Here is a 26,146-nt window from a genome sequence, read left to right as displayed (position 1 = left end):
ACGTCAGTCAGCAGTGTCTGATAGTGTCAGACTTCTCAGTAATTGTCGCTCCTAAAAACCAGTTAGGTTCTTATTGCGTCCGTGCTTGCATTTAAAAACAGCACGTGTGTGTCTGTCGGTGGCAGCGTACAGGTGCGCGTTTTGCACAAACAATTATATAACGCACAAGTCTAGTGTATAATACACGTCAGTCAGCAGTGTCTGATAGTGTCAGACTTCTCAGTAATTGTCGCTCCTAAAAACCAGTTAGGTTCTTATTGCGTCCGTGCTTGCATTTAAAAACAGCACGTGTGTGTCTGTCGGTGGCAGCGTACAGGTGCGCGTTTTGCACAAACTATTATATAACGCACAAGTCTAGTGTATAATACACGTCAGTCAGCAGTGTCTGATAGTGTCAGACTTCTCAGTAATTGTCGCTCCTAAAAACCAGTTAGGTTCTTATTGCGTCCGTGCTTGCATTTAAAAACAGCATGTGTGTGGCAGTCAGTGGCAGCGTCAGGCTCCATATTGTCCCTGGATAGAGACGTGCATGATGGCCTGTAAACATGAAGTGCCCATTGTAAGGAAGTGGGTCTATTGTAGTATAGCCCTTAGGCAGGGCAGCCAAAAATTGGGAGGCTCCACATTGTCCCTGGATAGAGATGTGCATGAGGGCCTCAAAACATTGTTCCCATTGCAAAGGAGCCGGTCTCCTGTCGTTGTAATGCCCATTCAGAAAGAATGGGCGAAAAAATTTACCACTGGGGGTATACCTGAAACAACGGCTTAACTATTGTAACGGTCACCATGATGGCGCATGAGGAGAAGGAGGAGCAGTCCAGCGATTAGCCAAAGTCCAGAAGTGTGTTACCATGGGTGAGTGGAGGTACATGGCAAATTCCCGTTACAAACTTTAAATTCCGCTGTAATTTGCTGTTGGTGTGTGTGGTGAAGTCTGGCCAAATCCAACCCTTGTTCATCTTGATCAGAGTCAGCCTGTCAGCATTTACAGTTGACAGGCGGGTGCGTTTATCTGTAATGATTCCACCTGCGGCACTAAAAACACGCTCTGACAAAACGCTAGCGGCAGGGCAGGCCAGGACTTCCAAGGCGTAGAGAGCCAATTCATGCCACGTGTCCAGCTTGGATACACATTAATTGTAAGGCACAGAGGAATGTCGGAGTACAGTTGTTTGATCTGCAAGGTACTCCTTGAGCATCTGGCCAAACTTAGGATTTCTTGTGTCACTACCCCTCACCTCAGGGGCTGTGGTATGTGAGGGGCTGAGAAAACTGTCCCACATCTTAAAGACTGTTCCCCTACCTCTGGCGGATTGGACTTGTGCCCCTCTCGGCTGTACGCCTTGGTTGTCCAGTGATTCCTGACCTATGCCGCTAGCGTTTTGTGAGGGGAATGCTTTGCCTACTTCCGTGACTATGGCCTTCTGGAACTGCTGCATTTTGCCTGACCTCTCCGCCTCGGGAATAAGAGACATAAAGTTCTCCTTTTAGCGTGGGTCTAACAGTGTTACCAACCAGTAATGATTGTCGGCCAAGATGTTCTTAACGCGAGGGTCACGAGACAGGCAGCTTACCATAAAGTCAGCCATGTGTGCCAGACTCTTAACAGCCATCACTTCAGTATCCTGACCAACACGATGACTGAACATGCTGTCCTCCTCCTCCTCATCATCTACCCTGTCCTCTGGCCAGCCACGCTGAACCGAGGATATGACTGCATGTCATATCCTCAATTTGGCCAGAGAGTTGCTCCATGTCTTCATCCTCCTCCTCGTCATAGTCCTCCACTGCACGTTGTGATGAGACGAGGCTGGGCTGTGTGTTATCATCACCCACACCCACTACTGTTTCTTGCTCAAACTCATCGCGCTCCGCCTGCAATGCATCATGGTTGTTTTTTGAGCAGAGACCATTTTAGAAGGCAGAGAAGCGGTATGGTGATGCTAATAATGTCGTCATCGCCGCTCACCATCTTGGTGGAGTCCTCAAAGTTTTGGCGGATGGTGCATAGGTCGGACATCCATCTCCACTCCTCAGGTGTTATGTGTGGAGTTTGACCCATTTCCCGACGGCTTAGGTGATGCAGGTACTCAACAACTGCCCTCTTCTGCTCACATATCCTGACCAACTTGTGCAGAGTTGAATTCCAACGCGTGGGGACATCACACACCAGTCTGTGTGCCGGAAGATGCAAACGGCGTCTTAAGCCGGCAAGGCCGGCTGAAGCAGTAGGTGACTTTCGAAAATGTGCAGACAGGCGGCGAACTTTTACCAGCAGATCAGACAGCTCTGAGTATGACTTTAGAAACCGCTGAACCACGAGGTTGAGCACATGGGCCACGCATGGAACATGTGTCAGCTGGCCTCGCCTCAAAGCCGCCACCAGGTTCCGGCCATTGTCACACACGACCTTTCCTGGCTTTAGGTTCAGAGTTGTGAGCCAGTGATCTGCCTGCTGTTTCAGAGCTGTCCACACCTCTTCTGCATTGTGGGGTTTGTCACCTATGCAGATTAGCTTCAGCACTGCCTGTTGCCGCTTCGCCGAGGCAGTGCTGCAGTGCTTCTGTGTCGCCCTGGACAAGCCAGGGGCCACAGAGCACAACACTTAAACACCCCACACTCCCTGCAGGCATATCATAGTCAAAACACAAAATCCTTGTTGCCTTCCCCAGGGGCTGTTGTCCACACCAGGGTGTGGAGCCAGGCGGTTGGTCTCCACCCACCGAGGAGGAGGGAAAACACAGGCAGTGAGAGCTAAGCTAAGGAAGTGGAAGGAGGAAAGTAGTAGAGAGGAGAAAAGTGACAGCAAAGAGCCTGAAGTTGGTCCGGGTGTGTGGCCCGGACAGGACAGCAAGGTTGGCAGGATGTGGTGACCGTCTGCAGTGGAGGCCGATTGGAGTCTGCCGTAAGGACCGTGGACGGGTGGTGACCCGGCCGTACCGGACCGGTATACAAAGAGAAGCCAGCACCATTGGCAGAGGACTTTCGGATCCCGGCAAGGCTTGGTGTCGCCGTGAATTTGCCAAATCCGTTAGTGAAGGGAACCTCAGGGTTTCCAAACAGCCAAGTCCAGATAGAAGGCAACCGTACAACCGTGAAGGGGAGACACCGCCACCGCTAAGGGCAACCGTCTCCCAGGGCCAGCGCCTGTGGGCAAAAGGGGCTCCTCCGGCCCATATCCAGGTCGGGGAGCGGGTTACCGTTGGGAAACCATCACTACCAACACTTAACTTAGGTGCAGGGAGAGACAGTCATCACTAACCTGCAGGGAGGAACAACCGCAGCCGTCCGAGTGACCCGTCCATCCAGCCACTTGTTTTACCGTGAACTGTGTCATCATCATTGGGCTGAGTGAGTACCTCCGTGCCGTGCGGCACAGCGCTGCCCCTGCGACCCTGCACCTCATCAGGCCCCGCAACCCGCCTGTCATCCATCTCTACCCCATCACCAGGCCCCGGGACAACCAACCCCCCTACCCACGGAGGGGAGAAATAACAACAAAGCTGCTCCCTGTCACAGGCTCCCGGGATCCCCGTCCAGAGCAGCGGTGGTGTCCACACAATCACCACAACCGTGGGTGGCGTCACGGACAATATCCCCAAAACCCAAACCACCCCTTTTCACTCACGGGCGAGTAGCGCCGCTCGAGTCCCCGGGATCCGGCCATCGCTTGAGCCAACGAGCAGCAGCAGCCGTAGAGCAGCGTCAGCCGGACCCGAGCAGTGGGAGAGCGCACCGTCCCCTCCTCCGCCCGCGACACTTCCAGCTTGGGACTGGTGTGGAGGGTAAAGTGGATCAGGATGCGCAGGAGGAGGAGGAGGCTGAGGAGCATGACATTCCGGAGCTGTAGAGTGTGTGTGAAACCCTGACTGAGGTAGGGCCTGCAAAACTTGGTGTGTGAAGGACGTGTTCCGTCCCTCGCTCAGACTGGGTCCCAGCTTGCACAATATTAACCTAGTGTGACGTCAACGAGATGTAGCGGCCTTGCCCACATGCACTTGTCCACGTGTCTGTGGTTAGGTGGACTTTGGCTGAAACAGCATTGTTCAGGGCACGTGTGATGTTTTGTGACACGTGGTTATGCAATGCGGGGACGGCACACCGGGAGAAATAGTGGCGGCTGTGGACCGAGTAACGTGGGACAGCTGCCACCATCATGTCGCGGAATGCTTCTGTCTCAACCAGCCTAAAAGGCAACATTTCCAGCACAAGCAGTCGCGAAATGTTAGCATTTAGAACTGTGGCATGTGGGGTGTTGGCAGTGTATTTGCGCCTGCGTTCAAAGGTTTGCTGAATGGATAACTGAACGCTGCGCTGGGACAAGGACGTGCTTGATGATGGTGTTCTTTCTGCGTAGGCAACTGCAGGTGCAGGAGTGGAGGAGGCTTGTTCGCAGGCAGCATGGACAGGGGATTGGCTCGCATGCACAACCAGCGAAGACGAAGCAGTGACATCAGCAAGCACTGCTCCTCGACTCTGTTGTACTTCCCACAAAGTCGGGTGCTTGGCTGACATGTGCCTGATCATGCTGGTGGTGGTCAGGCTGCTAGTTTTGGTACCCCTGCTGATGCTGGCATGGCAGGTGTTGCAAATGGCCTTTTTAGAATCATCTGGAGCCAACTTAAAAAACTGCCAGTGTCAGAGTTCCGGGTTTTCCAGTTTTCTTTTGAAAGAGCTTGCCCTTTGTTAACATGGAGTTTTCTGTTCTGTTGCCCTACTTCCTGTCCATCTGTTTAAAAGCCGCCCCTAAAGCTTAGTCCAGTGCCTGAGTATACTGCTTCCTGTGTGCTCCTGCCCTGCTGCTTTTGGTTCCTGATTGTTATTCGGATCCTCTTGGAAAACAACCGACACCGACTCTGGACTTCATCTGGTATCATCTAGCTGTGCCCGGACTCCGTTTGCCGTCTTTGGTCGGCACTTCTGCCCGGTTCCTTCCGTTTAATACCACTCTGGACTCACATCACGTACGGACATTTTTGGACTTACCTATTGCCCTTTTGTGTCCCGGCTGCTGCGCATTTAGGGCTTCTGGGGTGATTGCCAGACAGTCCCTGTATAGGGGTTCGCTCTTGGTGGTCTCCCTGGGGGAGTCCGGTGCGCGGTCCCGGGAATTCCCTTTCGCTCCGTCCCTGGAAGGTATTTCCTGTATTTATGTTCTACTGTGTTTTTGTTCCGTTTATGTACATATTTGCTGGTTGCATATTATAAACGTCTTGCACCAAGAACTCGTCTCTGGTTGTCATTGCCCTAACGCAATCGAAATCCTCAATACATACAATAGTATTACAGCCAGACTCGGGAAGACCTAACATTTGTACAGGCACCTTGTGTCGTGTTGTTCCGGGGAACAGTTGCCTGACGTCTGCCTGGGGCCACCACTCTGCTTCTTACTGCCTGTTGGGATGCTACGCCTCCCTCCCCCTGTGCACTGCTGTCCTCGCTCTGCATATCCTCCTGCCAGGTTGGGTCAGTTACTGGATCATCCACCACGTCGTCTTCCTCTTCCGCACCCTGCTCCTCCTCCTGACTTCCTGACAATTGTGTCTCATCATCGTCCACCCCTTGTTGAGACATGTTGCCAACTTCGTGAGAACGTGGCTGCTCAAATATTTGGGCATCTGTACATACAATCTCGTCATGGCCCACTTCAACAGGAGCTGGCAAGAGGCCAGAATTTGTGAATGGAAACGTGAACGAACAGCTCTTCCGAGTGTCCAAGTGTGGGATCAGTAATGTCCGTGGACGTGTACTCGGCCTGGTGGTAGGAAGGAGGATCAGGTTCTGAAATGTGCGGTGCAGTATCACGGCTACTGACACTTGACCGTGTGGAAGACAGAGTGTTTGTGGTGGTGCCAATCTGACTGGAAGCATTATCCGCTATCCAACTAACAACCTGTTGACACTGGTCTTGGTTCAAGAGCGGTGTACTGCTGCGGTCCCCAAGAATTTGGGACAGGACGTGCGAGCGACTAGATGTGGCCCTTTGTTGTGGCGAAATTAGAGCTTGCACACAACCTCGGTCTCTGCCTGCACCACCATCACGTCCACTTCCTTGTTCGTTGACAACGCCCTTGCGCATTTTGGAATGCTGTGCTGATGTGTATTCACTAGACTTGTGCGTTATATCCAAGTTTTTGCAAAACTCACACAAATGCAGCGGAAAGCTGCCACCAACAGGCACACACGTGCGGTTTTTAAATGCAAGCACGGAGGCACTAAGAACCTAACAGGTCTCTATCCAGGGACAACGTGGAGCCTCCCAATTTTTGGCTGCCCTGCCTAAGGGCTATACTACAATAGACCCACTTCCTTCCAATGGGCACTTCAGGTTTACAGGCCCTCATGCACGTCTCTATCCAGGGACAACGTGGAGCCTCCCAATTTTTGGCTGCCCTGCCTAAGGGCTATACTACAATAGACCCACTTCCTTCCAATGGGCACTTCAGGTTTACAGGCCATCATGCACGTCTCTATCCAGGGACAACGTGGAGCCTCCCAATTTTTGGCTGCCCTGCCTAAGGGCTATACTACAATAGACCCACTTCCTTCCAATGGGCACTTCAGGTTTACAGGCCATCATGCACGTCTCTATCCAGGGACAACGTGGAGCCTCCCAATTTTTGGCTGCCCTGCCTAAGGGCTATACTACAATAGACCCACTTCCTTACAATGGGCACTTCAGGTTTACAGGCCATCATGCACGTCTCTATCCAGGGACAATGTGGAGCCTCCCAATTTTTGGCTGCCCTGCCTAAGGGCTATACTACAATAGACCCACTTCCTTCCAATGGGCACTTCAGGTTTACAGGCCCTCATGCACGTCTCTATCCAGGGACAACGTGGAGCCTCCCAATTTTTGGCTGCCCTGCCTAAGGGCTATACTACAATAGACCCACTTCCTTCCAATGGGCACTTCAGGTTTACAGGCCCTCATGCACGTCTCTACCCAGGGACAACGTGGAGCCTCCCAATTTTTGGCTGCCCTGCCTAAGGGCTATACTATAATACACCCACTTCCTGACAATGGACACTTAATGTTTTGAGGCCCTCATGCACGTCTCTACCCAGGGACAACGTGGAGCCTCCCAATTTTTGGCTGCCCTGCCTAAGGGCTATACTACAATAGACCCACTTCCTTCCAATGGGCACTTCAGGTTTACAGGCCCTCATGCACGTCTCTATCCAGGGACAATGTGGAGCCTCCCAATTTTTGGCTGCCCTGCCTAAGGGCTATACTATAATACACCCACTTCCTGACAATGGACACTTAATGTTTTGAGGCCCTCATGCACGTCTCTACCCAGGGACAACGTGGAGCCTCCCAATTTTTGGCTGCCCTGCCTAAGGGCTATACTACAATAGACCCACTTCCTTACAATGGGCACTTCAGGTTTACAGGCCATCATGCACGTCTGTATGCAGGGGCATTGGTGAACCTCACAATTTTGGACTGCCCTGGCAAAGGAAAATACTACAAAGACTCACTTCCTCAAAATGGGCACATTAGACTCAAGAGGCCTTCATGTACGTCTCTTCTCAGGGACATCGGAGTGCCACACAATGTTTTCACGTAAAATCTTTCATGTATTAATCTCAAAAAGTAACATACACCAGCTCTATCTCACTATTGGGTATGTGCCCTTAACATTTCCGCCATGAAAAATCATTTTGGGGTCATTTTGGAAGGTTTTCTGGTGAGTCCGTAAAAATGGCGTAAAACGCGGACAAAATTGTTCACAGCTGTGACTTTTCAGTGATAAATGCTTCAAGGGGTCTTCCCCATGCTGTTGCCATGTCATTTGAGCACTCTTCTGAGACTTTTGTGACATTTTTAGGGTTTCTCCATGCTGCCGGGGGGTCATTTCACAAAAATACTCGGGTCTCCCATAGGATAACATTGGGCTCGTTGCTCGGGCCGAGTACACGAGTATCTTGGGAGGCTCGGCCCGAGCTTCGAGCACCCGAGCTTTTTAGTACTCGCTCATCACTAATCCCTATATGAGGGGTACTCAGCCATCCTTCTGTGTGTCCATCCAGGGAGCAAGGAGAGATAGAGAGGGAGAGAGAGAGGGGGGTGAGAGGGCAGCTTAATATAGGGCTTGGGACCAAGATTAATTTAGCCCTATGATTGGCTGTAACCTGTGATGTCATGGGGGCGTGTGTATAGCCAGGTGTTGGAGACTCCTCCCAACCCGGCTGAGGGTACAAGACATGATCTTCTGTGTGTGTTACCCTCCCCCATCCAGCACAAGAGAAATTATATTATTATATATTATGTCACAATTAACTTCCCTGCTACAGACCATAACTTTTTTTCATACTCCGTCAAGAACTGTCGCCTCATTCAGGAAATCTAAACTTACTACATTAACAGAAATCTAAGTGTTTTTACTTAGCAACTTATGAAGAATGTAGAGTCATTGTTAGCCCCATTCTCCTCCCTCTTATCTCCCAGCTCAGCATTGTTATTTTCTAATAAAACACTTGCCTTTGATGAAGCTAAACTTCCTGCACAAAGAACACCCATTAAGGTGGGAACCCTGGCACACACTGCAAACATGTTTTCTCCAGTGGTGTTATAGGTATGCTGAATATTCGTGCAGAAAATCCCTTTTGGCTACTATAAATTATATGCTCAAAACGTGCAACTTTGCCCTTCATATTCCCAAACAGGCCAGTCTTAAGACCCTTATCACCTCAATATCCAACAATCCTAAACGACTGACATTTTTCACTACCTCCTCAGTCCTAAAGTATAGGCCCCTATTACAAACTTGTTTCAGTGACAAATTGACCATATCCAATAGTAAATTGTCTCCCAATTTCATGTATCCTCTTTCCCATCTCCTCACACTTCATCATTTTCAGTTCTATCCATGAACTGGACACTGAAGAAGATGTTACCAAGCTCTTCACTTCTTACCCTACTATCTGCACCAATGACCCTATTCCCTCTTACCTCCTCCAATCGTTCTCCCTAGTTGTCATTACCTACCTAACAAAAATATTGAATCTCTTTCATCAAGTATCCTTCCTTCATCTTTCAAACACGCCATCATAAACCCATTACTAAAAAAAAAATCCCTCCTGCATTTCCCTGCAGCATTTGAAACTTTTAACGCCTGCCTGGATCCACAGACTCAGATGGGATGTAATGGAGAGGCTAGAGGGAAGCGACTGACATAGCAAGACCCCCAGAACACTGAAACCCTTTAACCCCTATACAGGGATTTGGAATTTCAGAGGGCCCTGGAGATCACTACCTGTGAAAGGCTGCAGTCCGATGAGAGTAGTCGTCAGGCAGGGTCAAACCAGGAATAGCAGAACAGGGACAGAGTCAGCAGGCAAGGACGTAATCAGAAAACGTAGCAGAGGTCAAATCCGGATCGGCCAGCGAGGTACAAAAACAGCAGGCAGAAGGGTAGTCAGAAAACGCAGAAGTCAGCACACAGGAATTACTAAACAGAATAGAGCGGACCAGGAGCCAGGAAATCAGAACTATCTCTGGCAGAGGTCAGCAGACAGGAGGGGAATTAAGAAGGGTGTGGTGTCTTCCCATTGGCTGCAGCTGAATGATGGCAACTTCAGCTGGAAGACACACGCCACCCACAGTCAGCCAGTGGTACTACAGATCCCAAGATAACCCAGCCCACTGGATGATCGGAGCCTGCGCCCACCGGCGTCGCTGGCATCGACTCCTCTCCCATCAACAGCACCATCCACGGCAGGAACACTGCGTCGCCTGGTGATAGGAGCAGGAGTCGCTGGAGCAGACCCTGGTGGGGACGTAACAAAACTATGGATCACCAAATCTTCATCACTTTGCTCCACTTTATCGGCCTTCAAGGACACCGCTCTCTTAGTTCTCCTACCTCTCTGACCACTTCTTCAGTCTATCATTTGCGGGCTCTTCTTCCTCTGTTCTTCCTCTTACTGTTGAGGTTCCTCAGAATTCAGTGCTAGGTCCCCTAATATTTTCTCTGTATACAGACCCATTCCATAATTTTGCACTGTTTGCCTTCTATAGGTTCTAGTTAATAGAGAATCCGTCAGTGAGCTTGCATTGATGTGTTGACAGAGAGTTTGTAAAGCTGTTATCTCTCTTTTTCTGATCTTCTCGCAGCTGATTTATGACCACAGACCACATAAAATTGAATTTGCAGGAAAAGAGTTTGTAATGGCAAAATTATGCAACATTTTTAATAAAAATCAATATTAAATGCATGCATTTAAGTTAAAGATAAATGTTTATAAAGGTGAAAAAGACCTTTCAAACAAAAAACTATAGAGTGTAACGTGACCACTAGGGGGCACAAGTGTCCTAGTATGATGTCTAGCACCTGAGTGCAATAAGTCACAAGGGGCCGCTAGTGTACTAGTGGAATGGGTAAGCAGCGTAATCAAATAATGCGGTGTCGGAGGTAAGGAGGTTGCATAGTACAGAGAGAGTGGAAGAAGCCATAGTCAAAGTACAAGCCAAAAGTCAGTAAGCCTGGAGGGAATGTAGAATACAGTGGGTAGGGAGATTAGAGGTCGGGACACAAGCCAGGGTCAGAAGCTGAGACAACACGTCACAAACAGAGGAGCAAGCCAAGCCGAGGTCACAAAGACAAACCGTATCGGGGAGTATAGAAGGTCAGTCAGAGAGGGGAAAGGGAATGTGGAAAAGGTAGCGGGACAAGATCAGAAATACACGGGAACCAGGAACGCACGCTGCTAAGCAGGAACTATTACTGACGGCATTCTGGGGGAAAAGACTCCATGATAAGGTAGACGATGACCCGGAACAAGGTACCGATGAATAAGCCCCTCACACCGGGCAGGAGACAGAAACAATAAACAAATATCAGCTCTGCATTGAGCAGAGCCAAACAATAATCATGACTAAAGGCCGCTTTACACGCTGCGACATCGCTCAAGCGATTTCGTTGGGGTCACGGAATTTGTGACGCACATCCGGTCGCTTTAGCGATGCCGTTGCATGTGACACCTTTGAGCGATTTTGCATCGTTGCAAAAACATGCAAAATCGCTCATCGGTGACATGGGGGTCCATTCTCTAATATCGTTGCTGCAGCAGTAATGAAGTTGTTCCTCGTTCCTGCGGCAGCACACATCGGTACGTGTGACACCGCAGGAATGAGGAACCTCTTCTTACCTGCCTCCCGCCAGCAATGCGGAAGGAAGGAGGTGGGCGGGATGTTCGTCCCGCTCATCTCCGCCCCTCCTCTTCTATTGGGTGGTGGTTTAGTGACGCAGCTGTGACGTCGCTGTGATGCTGAACGAACCACCCCCTTAGAAAGGAGGCGGTTCGCCGGTCACAGCGACGTTGCAGGGCAGGTGAGTAATGTGATGGGTCTGGGCGATGTTGTGCGCCACGGGCATCGATTTGCCCATATCGCACAACCGATGGGGGTGGGTACCCACGCTAGCGATATCGGTCACGATATCGCAGCGTGTAAAGCAGCCTATACAGTATGTAGAAAAAAAAAAATATATATATATATATTAGTGATGAGCGAGTACTAAAAAGCTCGGGTGCTCGAGGCTCGGGCCGAGCATCCCAAGATACTCGTGTACTCGGCCCGAGCACCGAGCCCAATGTTATCCTATGGGAGACCCAAGTATTTTTATGAAATGACCCCCGGCAGCATGTAGAAACCCTAAAAATGTCACAAAAGTCTCAGAAGAGTGCTCAAATGACATGGCAACAGCATGGGGAAGACCCCTTGAAGCATTTATCACTCAAAAGTCACAGCTGTGAACAATTTTGTCCGCGTTTTACGCCATTTTTACGGACTCACCAGAAAACCTTCCAAAATGACACCAAAATGAATTTTCATGGCGGAAATGTTAAGGGCACATACCCAATAGTGAGATAGAGCTGGTGTATGTTACTTTTGGAGATTACATGAAAGATTTTACGTGAAAACATTGTGTGGCACTCCGATGTCCCTGAGAAGAGACGTACATGAAGGCCTCTTGAGTCTAATGTGCCCATTTTGAGGAAGTGGGTCTATTGTAGTATAGCCCTTTGGCAGGGCAGCCAAAAATTGGGAGGCTCCACATTGTCCCTGGATAGAGACGTGCATGAGGGCCTGTAACCCTGAAGTGCCCATTGTAAGGAAGTGGGTCTATTGTAGTATAGCCCTTTGGCAGGGCAGCCAAAAATTGGGAGGCTCCACGTTGTCCCTGGATAGAGACGTGCATGAGGGCCTGTAAACCTGAAGTGCCCATTGTAAGGAAGTGGGTTTATTGTAGTATAGCCCTTTGGCAGGGCAGCCAAAAATTGGGAGGCTCCACGTTTTCCCTGGATAGAGACGTGCATGAGGGCCTGTAAACCTGAAGTGTCCATTGTCAGGAAGTGGGTGTATTGTAGTATAGCCCTTTGGCAGGGCAGCCAAAAATTGGGAGGCTCCACGTTGTCCCTGGATAGAGACGTGCATGAGGGCCTGTAACCCTGAAGTGCCCATTGTAAGGAAGTGGGTCTATTGTAGTATAGCCCTTTGGCAGGGCAGCCAAAAATTGGGAGGCTCCACGTTGTCCCTGGATAGAGACGTGCATGAGGGCCTGTAAACCTGAAGTGCCCATTGTAAGGAAGTGGGTTTATTGTAGTATAGCCCTTTGGCAGGGCAGCCAAAAATTGGGAGGCTCCACGTTTTCCCTGGATAGAGACGTGCATGAGGGCCTGTAAACCTGAAGTGTCCATTGTCAGGAAGTGGGTGTATTGTAGTATAGCCCTTTGGCAGGGCAGCCAAAAATTGGGAGGCTCCACGTTGTCCCTGGATAGAGACGTGCATGAGGGCCTGTAAACCTGAAGTGCCCATTGTAAGGAAGTGGGTCTATTGTAGTATAGCCCTTTGGCAGGGCAGCCAAAAATTGGGAGGCTCCACGTTGTCCCTGGATAGAGACGTGCATGAGGGCCTGTAAACCTGAAGTGCCTATTGTAAGGAAGTGTGTCTATTGTAGTATAGCCCTTTGGCAGGGCAGCCAAAAATTGGGAGGCTCCACGTTGTCCCTGGATAGAGACCTGTTAGGTTCTTAGTGCCTCCGTGCTTGCATTTAAAAACCGCACGTGTGTGCCTGTTGGTGGCAGCTTTCCGCTGCACTTGTGTGCCGCACGGCACGGAGGTACTCACTCAGCCCAATGATGATGACACAGTTCACGGTAAAACAAGTGGCTGGATGGACGGGTCCCTCGGACGGCTGCGGTTGTTCCTCCCTGCAGGTTAGTGATGACTGTCTCTCCTTGCACCTAAGTTCAGTGTTGGTAGTGATGGTTTCCCACCGGTAACCCGCTCCCCGACCTGGATATGGGCCGGAGGAGCCCCTTTTGCCCACAGGCGCTGGCCCTGGGAGACGGTTGCCCTTGGCGGTGGCGGTGTCTCCCCTTCACGGTTGGACGGTTGCCTTCTATCTGGACTTGGCTGTTTGGAAACCCTGAGGTCCCCTTCACTAACGGATTTGGCAAATTCACGGCGACACCAAGCCTTGCCGGGATCCGAAAGGCCCCTGCCAATGGTGCTGGCTTCTCTTTGTATACCGGTCCGGTACGGCCGGGTCACCACCCGTCCATGGTCCTTATGGCAGACTCCAATCGGCCTCCACTGCAGACGGTCATCACATCCTGCCAACCTTGCTGTTCTGTCCGGGCCACACACCCGGACCAACTTCAGACTCTTTGCTGTCACTTTTCTCCTCTCTACTACTTTCCTCCTTCCACTTCCTTAGCTTAACTCTCACTGCCTGTGTTTTCCCTCCTCCTTGGTGGGTGGAGACCAACCGCCTGGCTCCACCCCCTGGTGTGGACAACAGCCCCTGGGGAAGGCAACAAGGATTTTGTGTTTTGACTATGATATGCCTGCAGGGAGTGTGGGGTGTGTAAGTGTTGTGCTCTGTGGCCCCTGGCTTGTCCAGGGCGACACAGAAGCACTGCAGCACTGCCTCGGCGAAGCGGCAACAGGCTGTGCTGAAGCTAATCTGCATAGGTGACAAACCCCACAATGCAGAAGAGGTGTGGACAGCTCTGAAACAGCAGGCAGATCACTGGCTCACACCTCTGAACCTAAAGCCAGGAAAGGTTGTGTGTGACAATGGCCGGAACCTGGTGGCGGCTTTGAGGCGAGGCCAGCTGACACATGTTCCATGCGTGGCCCATGTGCTCAACCTCGTGGTTCAGCGGTTTCTAAAGTCATACCCAGAGCTGTCTGATCTGCTGGTAAACGTTCGCCGCCTGTCTGCACATTTTCGAAAGTAACCTACTGCTTCAGCCGGCCTTGCCGGCTTTCAGTGCCATTTGCATCTTCCGGCTCACAGACTGGTGTGTGATGTCCCCACGCGTTGGAATTCAACTCTGCACATGTTGGTCAGGATATGTGAGCAGAAGAGGGCAGTTGTTGAGTATCTGCATCACCTAAGCCGTCGGGAAATGGGTCAAACTCCACACATAACACCTGAGGAGTGGAGATGGATGTCCGACCTATGTACCATCCGCCAAAACTTTGAGGACTCCACCAAGATGGTGAGCGGCGATGACGACATTATTAGCGTCACCATACCGCTTCTATGCCTTCTAAAATGGTCTCTGCTCAAAAAACAACCATGATGCATTGCAGGCGGAGCGCGATGAGTTTGAGCAAGAAACAGTAGTGGGTGTGGGTGATAACACACAGCCCAGCCTCGTCTCATCACAACGTGCAGTGGAGGACTATGACGAGGAGGAGGATGAAGACATGGAGCAACTCTCTGGCCAAATTGAGAATATGACATGCAGTCATATCCTCGGTTCAGCGTGGCTGGCCAGAGGACAGGGTAGATGATAAGGAGGAGGAGGAGGAGGACAGCATGTTCAGTCATCGTGTTGGTCAGGATACTGAAGTGATGGCTGTTAAGAGTCTGGCACACATGGCTGACTTTATGGTAAGCTGCCTGTCTCGTGACCCTCGCGTTAAGAACATCTTGGCCGACAATCATTACTGGTTGGTAACAGTGTTAGACCCACGCTAAAAGGAGAACTTTATGTCTCTTATTCCCGAGGCGGAGAGGTCAGGCAAAATGCAGCAGTTCCAGAAGGCCATAGTCACGGAAGTAGGCAAAGCATTCCCCTCACAAAACGCTAGCGGCATAGGTCAGGAATCAGTGGACAACCAAGGCGTACAGCCGAGAGGGGCACAAGTCCAATCCGCCAGAGGTAGGGGAACAGTCTTTAAGATGTGGGACAGTTTTCTCAGCCCCTCACATACCACAGCTCCTGAGGTGCGGGGTAGTGCCACAAGAAATCCTAAGTTTGCCCAGATGCTCAAGGAGTACCTTGCAGATCAAACAACTGTACTCCGACATTCCTCTGTGCCTTACAATTAATGGGTATCCAAGCTGGACACGTGGCATGAATTGGCTCTCTACGCCTTGGAAGTCCTGGCCTGCCCTGCCGCTAGCGTTTTGTCAGAGCGTGTTTTTAGTGCCGCAGGTGGAATCATTACAGATAAACGCACCCGCCTGTCAACTGTAAATGCTGACAGGCTGACTCTGATCAAGATGAACAAGGGTTGGATTGGGCCAGACTTCACCACACCACCAGCAAATGACAGCGGAATTTAAAGTTTGTAACGGGAATTTGCCATGTACCTCCACTCACCCATGGGTACACACTTCTGGAATTTGGCTAATCGCTGGACTGCTCCTCCTTCTCCTCATGCGCCATCATGATGACCGTTACAATAGTTAGGCCGTTGTTTCAGGTATACCCCCAGTGGTAAATTTTTTCGCCCATTCTTTCAGAATGGGCATTACAACGACAGGAGCCCCGCTCCTTTGCAATGGGAACAATGTTTTGAGGCCCTCATGCACATCTCTATCCAGGGACAATATGGAGCCTGACGCTGCCACCGACAGGCACACACGTGCGGTTTTTAAATGCAAGCACGGACGCACTAAGAACCTAACAGGTTTTTAGGAGCGACAATTACTGAGAAGTCTGACACTATCAGACACTGCTGACTGACGTGTATTATTCACTAGACTTGTGCGTTATATAATAGTTTGTGCAAAACGTGCACCTGTACGCTGCCACCGACAGGCACACACGTGCGGTTTTTAAATGCAAGCACGGACGCAATAAGAACCTAACAGGTTTTTAGGAGCGACAATTACTGAGAAGTCTGACACTATCAGCCACTGCTGACTGACGTGTATTATACACTACACTTGTGCGTTATATAATAGTTTGTGAAAAACGCACACAAGTGCACCTGTACGCTGCCACCGACAGGCACACACGTGCGGTTTTTAAATGCAAGCACGGACGCACTAAGAACCTAACAGGTTTTTAGGAGCGACAATTACTGAGAAGTCTGACACTATCAGCCACTGCTGACTGACGTGTATTATACACTACACTTGTGCGTTATATAATACTTTGTGAAAAACGCACACAAGTGCACCTGTACGCTGCCACTGACAGGCACACACGTGCGGTTTTTAAATGCAAGCACGGACGCACTAAGAACCTAACAGGTTTTTAGGAGCGACAATTACTGAGAAGTCTGACACTATCTGGACTGTTTTAGACTGTGTACACCAACCCCAGATATGATGAAGGCTGGTATACGGTCATCACTAGGAATGGCTATATACCCTGCCTGCCTGCCTGCCTGCCTGTATACTGCTACAATAGTCCTGACAAGGACTCTTCTGGTCAGTAGCCTGTATTCCGACCTGGCTATACCCTGCCTGTATATAGCAACAATAGTCCTGAGAAGGACTCTGCTACTGTACTCCGACCTGGCTATTCCCTGCCTGCCTGTATACAACTTATTGTATGTCCTGAGAAGGACTTCTGGTCACACTGTTTGCAGCCCTGCTCCGGAACTAACTATAAAGGGCCGCAAACCTTTCCCTGAAGCAGCGACACTCTCCCTGCACTGACTGTCTGGATAGCTGTGAGCAGAGCACAGCGCGCCCGCCGGTATAAAGGCTCGGTCACGCTGTGCAGGCCGGCCAATCACTGCAATTCCACAACTAACAGGGCAGTGGCATTGCAGTGGTCTGCCAGCCAATCCCTGCATGAGGGCTGGCTCTCAAAAGAGCGCCAACATGCAGGGATGAAGACCACGAGTACAGCACGAAAATCGCGAGATTACTCGGTCCCCGCCGAGTAGCCCGAGTACAGTGATACTCGTGCGAGTACCGAGTAGTGACAAGCATACTCGCTCATCACTAATATATATATAATCTCAATCATACAAGCGCACAATTTGCACTCATCACTCTACTTTTCCTAATTACTTTTTTAATTATGTTTAATATGCGTCAATAAATGCTGCAATTAATGGCCGACTAAAGAAAGACTGGGTCACCAGTGAGGCCATTAATGTATTAATTTTAAGAAATTATATTATCTTTAATAGAGGTAGGATAGTGGGTCACGTAAGGTCCATAAAGGCCTATAAAACAGACTCTATTCCCATTTGTACAAGATTAGGCATTCTCTGAAAAGCACTGTCACATAGCTAATTAGATTACCTGCAATTAGACTTTGAGGTCAAGTTAATTATAAAAACATTATGTGACATATTACACTATTAACTTTAATACATTTGCTTGTGGACAGCAGTTAAGCAAATGGGTCAATTTAGATATAGCACTTTCATCCAACTGATATGAGGAGAATATTGATTATTATAGGTCAGCTGAGTTTAAAGTGGTGTCTGTTGTTCAGCTTACGTGTAACTATCAGGTGTCCACTACTTCTGTCCACAGTAGTTCACATTCATATAGAGTATAGACCCCCATATACAGTATATTAGTCCAATGTCAGCCGCATCCCGCTGATGTCGGCCATCACTCCAATTTGTATGGGGATGGCAGCCACTTATTGTCAGGCAAGATATCTCTCTGGAACATTTGATTTCGGAGGTGTCTGCTGGAGGCTTTTATAGAGAACACAGGTGCACTTAGCCAAATGAGCACTCCTAGTATTGGAAAAACAGATGAGACGGCGGCCAGCTGATCGATCTACCAAGGAATCATTCAGCTGACAGCCATCTAATGTGTATAGAGGTTACTTGAGTAAACTCTTCAGTGTACTCATTTCAACTCTGCCACTCAATAGTTTTGAAGTGTTGCTCCTTAAAGGGGTATTCCCATCTCCAAGATCCTATCCCAATATGTAGTAGGTGTAATAATATTAGTAAATACATCCAAATAGAAATGTAATATAGTTCTCCTGATTCACTAATGTTCAGATCATTGCAGGACCTTAGGTATCCATGGTTATAACCACAAGCAACTAACTAACTGTGACTATATGCATGGTCATAACCATGGATACCTAAAGTCCTGCAATGCCCTGAACATGAGACAAGCAAATTAGTGAATCAGAAGAGCTATACTACATTTCTAATTGGAGGAATTTGCTAATATTATTATTATTACACCTACAACAGTATATATTAGGATAGTATCTTGGAGATGAGAATACCCCTTTAAGGATAAATTTGGCGCAAATGACACCAGGTTAATGTCGTTACGCATGGTTGCATACTACCCAGTGTTAGATAAGATCTGGCGTTTTCAGCTCTCCAGGCACATTATATGGTGTGAACATGAAGCGTTCAGACTGGCTTTGACTGATGTTGCCCTTTAAACATAAATGACAGAAAAACACTAGTTGTTTCTGGCAAAATTGAGAATTAGCAAATGTAAAAGACTTATTTTTTGTGATTTATATTTCTTAATGTAAATATTTTTGTTCCATTAAATATTTTTTATTTTTTATGTTGTGTAAAAGAAGATCAGGTGTGCAGATGTGTTAATACCTTTACATGGGGAACCTTGCTTGTTCAATTGACTGTATGTTATAGAGTGCAAACGGTTAAGTAGAGCACAGTGCACACACACCCATCTTAATATTGCCCAGTATGTGTATCAGAATGCTAATTTTGGAGACCACAGCAATAGGGGCTGCAATTTCCATGTCTAGCCACAAGCAAACTAGATTAGTGATCAATATAAGCTTTTCTCTATTGCGTAAGTTTAATGATATTATACACAGAAAAATCTATGCATAAATAAATATATTAGTCTATTTATATCTATAGAGTCTATAGACATTTAGTCTATGCCCAGTGCTTAGCGCATTATTGGTGTAAAAACGTATTGTTAGTTATGCTTTCGTATACCTTCCACATATTGCACAGAAGTGAATGGTATATACATTCTGACAGTATGAAAATTTACATTTATTTATTTCAAATGAAATAATTCACATTTTAAAATACATTTTCCTTCCTATATAACATGAGTAGATTGTAAATTATTAGCTGTATGTAACCCCAGGCAAGTAAGGATGAACGTCTCTGCTATTGATTGTAGTGAAAAAAGCAACAATGGAGCCTGGAGGGTAAAGCAAAGTGTTTTCTTAGAAATATGGAGGCTGAAGTAATAAAGGTCATTGAACCAGAACAGTTTGTTATTGGCCTATAATTACGCAAGTGCAACAGTGTATGAGGTTTTCAGTATAGCAAAAAGTAATTTTGTTATATTCCCTAATTGAAATATATGTAAAGGGGCGGTCCGACACCTAAAATGTATTTTCTAACTATCTATCCTTACTCCCAACCACTTGGGTAATTATCTTTATTATACAATTCCCTACACTTTTCCATATCTATCTAATCCCTAAATGTGTTTTCTTTTACTGCACTTCCTGTAACATCTCATTTGAAAGGAGTCTCAATCGTGACATCACAGGAGGCTGGGGCTGCACTCACTTGAGTGCTGGGCAGTGTGGTTCCACAGGTAGTGGTCTCTATCCTTCCAAATTGTCTCCATGGCAGCTCGGTGCCCCTGGCTTTCCCCTTCCCTCCCCTCCTTTGTAGGGTAACAATGATGGTATATGGGGTTAAATTGACTTAAGCATAGGCATTGTTATATATCGGAAATTTTAAATAATATTGTGCCATATTTTTGTGTTCATTTATGGCATTCATTTTGAGGCTGCAGTGATGCTCATATATATGATTATTTAAGTACTTGAGGAGCTAATGTGTCGCCCCCTATAGAATACATGTATTTTTAAGGGACTGTCACTTTAAATTTGAAACTCCATTGTTATTGAATAAGATTTTCTTTAAGGGGTACTTTGCACGCTGCGACATTGCTACTGCAATATCGTCAGGGTCAAATCGAAAGAGATGCACATGCGGCGCTGGTAACGACATCGCAACATGTAAAGCCTAGATGCGCCGATAAACGATCGCAAAAGCATCGAAAATCGGTGATCTGTGTAGCGTCGTCAATTTTCATAATGTCGCACCAATAGGAGATACGATGTTGTTCCTCGTTCCTGCGGCAGCACACATCGCTGTGTGTGAAGCCGCAGGAGCGAGGAACATCTCCTTACCTGCCTCCACCGGCTATGCAGAAGGAAGGAGGTGGGCGGGATGTTTACGTCCCGCTCATCTCCGCCCCTCCGCTTCTATTGGCCGTCTGCCGTGTGACGTCGCTGTGACGCTGCATGACCCACCCCCTTAGGAAGGAGGCGGGTCGCCGGCCAGAGCGACGTCGCAGGGCAGGTAAGTGCGTGTGAAGCTGCCGTAGCGATAATGTTCGCTACGGCAGCTATCACAAGATATCGCACGGGGGCGGGGACTATTGCGCTTGGCATCGCTAGCCGATGCTAGCGATGTCGCATTGTGCAAAGTACCCCTAAGACTGTCAGTTTGTTGATCAATTTGGAATAACATGTATGGTATATCTAATTGATTGTATAACTCTTTTTCTGACCATCCTTATGTAATAGCTTATTAACCACACTGCTCCAGGATTTTTTCTGTTTTTAAGGGGTTAAATTTTAACTGTGTGTTTTTCGATACCAATCTCAAATTATGTGGTAAATTTAATGGTGTTTTTTGTATCATGTTAATAAAGATGTATATTTTTTGGCTCTTTTATGTCTTCTTGACATATTTGTATTAAGATGCAGGTCTAATGTAGGTTAAAAAAGGCTGCGCTTCCCTGCAGCCTCTATCCTCCTGGAACATGATGTCATCAGGGGCAGAGCTGCAGATACTTACTAGTTTCCTGCATCGCGTCCTCTCTCAAAGTGTCTTGGATCCTGATTGATGGACGCCATGGCTGAGGTTAGTGGGGTTTGTGTGAAAGACAATGCAAGGTGATGGACGCTGCGGAGAGTGAGTACAGCCCACGCCGCCTTTATTGTTACTTTTCAGACTTCTCTCAAATAAAACGTCACAGGAAGTACAGTAAAAAAAGTGTATGGAATTGTATATTAAAGATAATTGCAAAAGTGGTTATGGGGTAAGAATAGATTGAAAATAATTTTTTCGTGTTTCACCACTCTTTTAATAAGAACCTGTCGCTATGATGAACCTCATTAAGGAGGACCTTTTTGTCAGGTCAAAAGTGGCCAGTTTTTGCTGTTGTTTTATTGTCTCAATTTTTTTATTTTTAGTTTGCCACATAGTTCCATATATGGACCTTGTTAATGTTACATTTTACGGTCTATCCCAAGATAATTTGATTACAGGGTAATAATACAGACTATCCTAAAATCCCGCCCCATTGGCATTGGTAAAGACCATACAAATTTGCAATTTGCACTAAACTAAAAGGTTCCTATCTCTAGAACTCGTTAAAGGATTTTTTTTAAAGCGGCACTCTTTAGAGCACCAGAATAAAATAAGTCCTCTTTAGGGCTCATGCACACGTTGCGTACTTACATGCATTTATGCTGCGTATTGCACTGCAGCGTAAAAGCATACGTCCTGCGTCCCCTGCACAATCTAAGAAGATTGTGTGTAATCCATGCGCACGTTGCTTTTTTGAACGCAGCGATTTGGGTGCTAAAATTTTGACCCAAATCCGTGCATTCATAAAAGCAGCATGTCAATTATTTGTGTGTTCCGGATGCAGCTCCCATTCTGTCTTATGGTGGTGGCAGCAGCCATAGCATATGAAATTAGCTTTTTTTAACAAAAACACTGCATTCATTAAGCAGGGTTTCTGCAGCGATTTGATGCGCACATGTGCTGTCAAATCGCTGTAGAATATTCAGCAGTTACCTGCACATGAGCCTTTAAATTAGAGCAGATGTGATATTCAGATTTATGCCTCTTTCAGGTGCCCATTTTTTACGTAAGCAGTTGAAACCAGAGGTTTAGATACACTATCTAATAAGACACATATGCATGTTTTTCTCACCATCTGACATGAAATCAGAATAAACCTTTCCCCTTTTAGGTCAATTAGGAAACAAAATTATTTATATTTGCCAAATACCAGAATAATGAGAGAGAGAGAGAAAATGTTTTAAGGCACTTTAATTACTTGATGCAAAGAGGTAATATCAGGTTCATCAACAGGAGCTCGTCTACAGTTCAAAATTAATAAGTGGAGCTCCTCCAAGTCCTGTGTCTCAGTTCACCAGCACCAGTATCATAGTGATGGCTGGGGATTTCAACTGCTGAATTGGGGAGGATGAATGCAGATATGGCATATCTGCCAAGTTGGGCGTCACATCCAAGCTGCTTATTAAGATGGTGACTGAAGCCTCTCCTCTCTTGTGAATGACGTGGGTTCCATGCAGAAAGGATCTGTGAATTATTTGTGGAGCTGACCCAATGGCTCACTGTATTCCAGGATTGACTTCTTGTTCACCTCTCGGGTAGTTGGGTGGAGAAGGCATGTGATGGTCTCCTGATTCTTCTATGACCAAAGAGCCATTCACTTTCAGGGTGTCTTTAGTTATGGTTTTCCCACTGGCCCCGGCTCATGGAATCTGCCAGGTATTAGTAACCATCATGAACCTGTAAGCACAGCAGCTATGGATGACCCTCTGATGAATTGCTTTCTGCCAATAAATTATTTAGGACCCGGAGGACCTGGGCAGTGATGTTCTTCCAGAGCTTTATGTTGCACTGTCTGGACCTATTGGAACTTTAAGAGGAGATGATCATGGCATGGGCAGAATGCCTCTATGTCTGAAGGATGGAATGGTCACGATCCTGTACAAGTGCAAAGGTGAGAGGAATTGGTGTCCCATCACCATTCTGAACATGGACTACAAGACACTGACCAAAATGATGGCAACCAGATTGCAGATGATCATAGAACAAATCATTCCCCGGGATCAGACCTGCGACATCCCCAGACATCGCATCGCAGACTGTCTCGCTCTCATGCAGGAGGATACAGTCGAGTACATCAAGGTCTGCTGTGCTCACATGGCCTTGTTCTTCTTGGATTAGGAAAAGATCTGTGACCGGATTCCTATAGGTTTATTGGCAAGACGCTTCACAGGTTAGGTTTGGGTAACATGTTTTGTTCATATGTCCATCCAATATATTTTGAAATACACAGCTCGGTGTTGGTAAATGACTAGCATACTGACCCCTTCCTTGTGCTCTCTGGAGTCAGACAAGACTGCCCTCTATCACTTCTTTTTGTTTGTGTTATACAGTAAAGCTCTTTGCAGAGGCTATCCGGCAGAATAACAATGAAGAAATCAGAGGGATCACTGCATCAGAACCAATACAGTTCAAAGTCAAATGCTCACTCTACATAGACGAGGTGACCATTTTCTGTGAGGACCAGAGCTCAGTCACTGGCCTCATCAAGATGTGCGAGACCTTCGGACAAGCTTCAGGAACCAATGTCAACTGTGGGAAGTCAGATGGCATGCTCTTTGGAGACTGGAATCTGGCCTCATCTGCCCCCTTCCCCTTCAACATCCAGCCGGATTTCATTACAATTCTTGGAGTCTGGTTTGGGAAGGAAGGAGCATCCCTTAAGTCTTGGGAGGAACACTTGACCAATGTTAGTCAATGGATTCGAGCGTCAGAGGGCAAAGCACTCGAACTGCATAGCGAAGTACTGCTTGTGCTGCAGTACATGGCGCAAGCTCCCTTGTCACCATGTGCAGGACTATTACCGGGACAGTGTTTCACTTTGCTGGGGATCGAAGATGGACAGAGTGAAGTGGATCATCATATACAAGGAGTCTTGCAAGACTGGGAAAGGTGGGAGACTTGGTGCCTTATAAACTGTTGTAAGAATGCAATTTGGGTCTGCAGGAACTGGCTCATCTTAAGGAGAGGGAAAATGTCCATCTTGAACAGTTTGGATACTGCTGCCAAGGATAAAACTCCTCTCCCCATCCCCTCTATATGTGTTGTCTATCAATAAAACTTTGGGCATCTGACTTCACGCCTTCTCTCAGCCCTTCCCCTATTGCTGTTTTATTGTTATTTGTGGTCTGATTTTTTGCTTTTTAGTTTGGGTCTTATGTGTAGCATAGGAGTTTGATGTATAGAATTGTGGCTAGTACCCTTATGCTATGTAAGAATGATTGTAAAATTAAAGGGAACCTGTCAGATGCAAGATGCACCCAGAACCACGAGCAGTTCTGGGTGCACATTAGTGATCCCTGCCTAACTGTCCCTGTATACACTAGCATAGATAAAAGTATCTTTAGAAAAAGTATTTCTAAAAATTGTTTATTATAAACTACTGAGGCCCATGACTAGTCGCAAGGCCTGAGTTCACTTAGCTACCCATCCCACATAGCATGTAATCACACCACTGTGCGCGTAATAGCATGCTAATGAATGCGCAGCTTTGCTGCCCATACCTCAGTCTTCGTGGCAGCTGGCGGATAATGGATGCGCTCTGCGCATAATTCGGAGCACCCAGGACTTCCGATCATGCACACTAAATAGATGGCGGGTGTAAGCTTTCCGGCTTCATTGAGGTATTTTGCGCATGATTGGAAGTCTCGGGAATTCTGTATCATGCGCAGTGGCATCTATAATCCACCGGCTGCCATCAAAAGTGAGCATGTTGGTACACCCACAGGGCCGGCTAGCCAAGGGAACTCACACCCTTGCAAATAGTCGTGGGCCTCATTAGCATATAATAAACAATCTTTAGAAATACTTTTTCTAAAGATCGGTTTATTTATGCTAGTGTATACAAGGACAGTTAGGCAGAAATTAATAATATGCACCCAGATCTGCTCGTGATTCTGGGTGCATATTGCACCTGACAGGTTCCCTTTAAGTGTGTACTGAGCTGCAGCAGAGTACACTGTTTGTAACTTATTGTTAAAAATTATATTAAAACAAGGGAACCTGTCACGTGAAAAAATGCAATTACCTGCATGTACTGTATAGGGTTAATCTGCAGGTTAATGGAGTTTAGAACCTGGCCGGTGCCTGCACAATGAAGCTCCTGGCAGTGTTCTGGTGTCAGTCATCAGAGAGGTGCCAGCACAGGTTCAGTCACCGCTCTGTGTATGGAGAGTGGTAAGTTAACTGTAACCATGCCCCCGCACTGATTCAGCATTAGGCCTCCTTCACATGTCCGTGTTCCCGGGAACATGTGATGTCGTTTTAACAGGTACAGGAGACACGGACACACATAGACCCATTAAATACAATGGATTTGCGCACACGTCTGTGTTTTCACGTGGACCATTTGTCCATGTGGAGCACATGTGTATCTCTGTTCTCCACATGGCGACATGTTCATTTTTCTCCAGCAGCATGGATGTCACACAAACCACACTCTGATATGATCCATGTGACAGCAGTGTGACACGCACTGGAAAAAACACGTGTCACAAAATAAAGAATTTTTATACTTACCTGTCTCCAGTGCTGCTGTCTCTGCCTCTGTTGTTACCAGAAGTAACAGCAGCGCTGGAGACAGCAGCTCCGGAGACAGGTAAGTGTACCAGCTCATGCTGTCCTTGTGCTATCTGTATGTCATACAGATAGCACAGGAACAGCGCACATAGAATACACACGGACACACACACACACACAGATTAGATTGACTAAAAAATAAACAAGTTACGGTTCACCACATGTGGCTTTTTTAAAATTATTTAAATGAATAATTTAAAAAAACTTCCTGCAGTCCCACCCAATCTGATGCCATCAATAATCATGCCGGCAGCTGAGGGCTGGTATTCTCAGGCTGGGGAGGCCCATGGTTAAATTAAGAAATAAACTAGGCAGTTATGTCGCTAAATCAGAGATTGCTGTAGTATGAGCATACCTGGAAACATATACATAATCTATTATAACAAAGCAGTCTCCCCAGTGGCATTTGAAAGACATTTTTCA

This window comes from Anomaloglossus baeobatrachus, chromosome 6 (genome assembly GCF_048569485.1).
Source record: "Anomaloglossus baeobatrachus isolate aAnoBae1 chromosome 6, aAnoBae1.hap1, whole genome shotgun sequence".
NCBI lineage: Eukaryota > Metazoa > Chordata > Amphibia > Anura > Aromobatidae > Anomaloglossus > Anomaloglossus baeobatrachus.
The sequence above is the reverse complement of the archived record's forward strand: the minus strand, read 5'-3'. Positions refer to the sequence as shown.